Source organism: Cryptomeria japonica, unplaced genomic scaffold (genome assembly GCF_030272615.1).
Source record: "Cryptomeria japonica unplaced genomic scaffold, Sugi_1.0 HiC_scaffold_20, whole genome shotgun sequence".
Lineage (NCBI taxonomy): Eukaryota > Viridiplantae > Streptophyta > Pinopsida > Cupressales > Cupressaceae > Cryptomeria > Cryptomeria japonica.
In genome coordinates, this window is record NW_026728842.1 from 1,233,783 (window position 1) to 1,236,266 (window position 2,484).

At 62.0% G+C, this 2,484-nt stretch overlaps 1 non-coding gene across 1 annotated transcript; it reads left to right on the forward strand.

Annotated features, from left to right (window-relative positions):
* Window positions 1–1,470: 1,470 nt before the first annotated feature.
* On the forward strand, window positions 1,471–1,589 carry LOC131861094 (5S ribosomal RNA). The gene has a single exon (XR_009360175.1). It is a non-coding gene; the product is annotated as a 5S ribosomal RNA (ribosomal RNA).
* Window positions 1,590–2,484: the final 895 nt, after the last annotated feature.

Consider the following 2,484-nt stretch of genomic DNA (forward strand, 5'->3'; position numbering starts at 1 on the left):
TGTCAAGGTGGGTGCCGAGGTGGGTGCCAAGTTGGGTTCCAAGGTGGGTGCCAACGTGGGTGCTAGGGTGCGTGGGTTAAAGGGTGTGTCACAACGTGGGTGCCAGGATGGGTGCGCACCCACACTGGCCAAGACGGGTGCAAGGTTGGGTTCCAAGCCCGGTCACAGGCTGGGTGCTAGGATGGGTGGGTGCCAAGGTGGGCACCAGGGTGGGTGCACCCACCCTGGCCAAGGTGGGTCACGGGGTGGGTCCTAGGGTGGGTAACGGGGTGGGTACTAAGGTGCGTGCCAAGGTGGGTCATAGGGTGGGTGCCAAGGTGGGCACCAGGGTGGGTGTGCACCAACCCTAGCCAGGGTAGGTCACGGGGTGGTTGTCGGGGTGGGCTTCAAGGAGCCAAGGTGGGTGGCAAGTAGCCAAGTTGCGTGCCAAGGTGGGTGTCGGGGTGGGTGCCAAGGATCCAAGGTGGGTGCCAAGGAACCAAGGTGGGTGTCTGGGTGGGTGCCGAGGTGGGAGCCAGGGTGGGTCCCAAGGTGAGTGCAAAGGTGGGTGCCAGGGTCAAGGTGAGTGCCAATGTGGGTTCCAAGGTGCCAGGGTCAGGGTGAGTGCCAATGTGGGTTCAAAGGTGCTAAGTTGGGTGCGAGGTTGGGTGTGAGGGTGGGTGGGTGCCAAGGTGTGCTAGGTGGAAGCCCGGGTGGGTCGGCATCCCATGGGTGTCGAGTTGGGTGCCTGATGGGTGCTTCTTGTCAAGTTTTAGTCGTCGGGACTCATTTCGAGCCTTAGAGGTCGTTTCTTGTCCGGTTGCCCTGTCTTCGACCTGGGAACCCAATTTTGGTCCTCGGGTCCCATTTTTTTTTGTCTCGCATCCCACTTTTGGCCTGTGGCCTTTTCGGGGTCGATTCTCGTTTTGGGCATCAGAGCATGTTTCTTCTCCTAAAACCCAATATTTGTTTATTAAGTCTCGGAACACATTTTTGTTCTCGTGGACCCATCATGGGTCTTGGAACGCATTTGTGGTCCTTGGGTCCCATTTTGCATCCCGAAACTTGTGTTTTGGTGCTTGATCCCTATTTTGGGTGCCCACCTTGCACCAAGTGCGCACCCGGGGCAAACCGAGCGCCTTGGTGCACCGGGGCAAGATCGAGCGTGCACCCGAGGCGCCCCGAACATGCACCAAGGTGCACTCGGCCCACATGTGAGCGCAGGTCGTTGCGCCCGAGGTGGTGTGTGGGCACCGCGTTGCAGACGGGACACTGCACGCACACGACGCCCCGTCCAGGTGCACGCACGTAGGCCGGGCCGGGTGCACACCCGATGCCCTAGCAAGGTGCGTGCACCCGGGCAGGGCTCACACTTGGCGAACGGGGCGCACTTCGCGAGGGAGGGTGTGCACCTCGACGGGGGTGGGTGGCCGGGGTGGATTCGCACGTGGGTCGCGGTTTGCTAAGTACACACTGCGACAAGCTCATAACGGGTGCGATCATACCAGCGTTAGTGCACCGGATCCCATCAGAACTCCGCAGTTAAGCGCGCTTGGGCCGGAGTAGTACTGGGATGGGTGACCTCCCGGGAAGTCCCGGTGTTGCACCCTTTTTTAGTTTTTCGCCGGGCGTCGCAATGCTATTTGAATTAACCTTTTGCCCGTTTGCGTTCTCGTCGGGGCCGGGCCGGGCCGGGGTGCGTTGCCCGCACTACCGCGCGCGCCGGGGCGACACCGAGCGCGCACCCGAGGCGCCCCGAGCACACAGGCCACGGTGCAACCCGGGCGTTGTGCGCGCACCCCGGTGCGCCCGAGGTGCTGCGCGCGCACCCAGGTGAAATCGGTGTGCACCTCGGCCAGTGCGCGCTCGGTCGAGTCGCGCACGTTGGCCAAGGTGCACGGTGATGTTTCTTACTCTAAGGTTCCGCACCAGACGCCCGGGACAGGTGAGCGAAGCTGGGCGGGGCCGGGTGCGCGCCCGGGGCAGGTGCACGCAGCTGGAGAGAGCTTTGGAGCGCACCAGAGGTGCGCACCTTGGAGCACACTTCGGAGCGCACCAATGATGCGCTCCATTCAAAAGTTTCCTGAAAAGGCAAAAAAAGTTGAGATTATAGAATTTCCCACTTGAGAGATTGTAAAAAAAAAAAATTTAAAATGAAGGAAACGCGGGTGCCAAGGTGTGCGCGCCCGGGTGCGCAGCCCAGCCAAGGTGTGCGCACCAAGGCGCCCACCCTGGCGAAGGTGCACGCAAGGTGCGCACCCGAGGCAAACCGGACAATTAACCCAACTTTCGACTTCGCGCGCACCTGCGCACCTTGGAGCGCACTTCGGAGCGCTCCTTGGTGCGCACCAATCTTGGGCACCTCGGAGTGCACCATGGCGCCCACCAAGGTGCGCACCCGGGGCAAACCGAGCTTCGACTTCGTGCGCACCTTGGAGGCGCCCACCAAGGTGCGCAGCCCAGCCAAGGCGTGCGCATCAAGGTGCGCACCCGGGGCAAACCGAG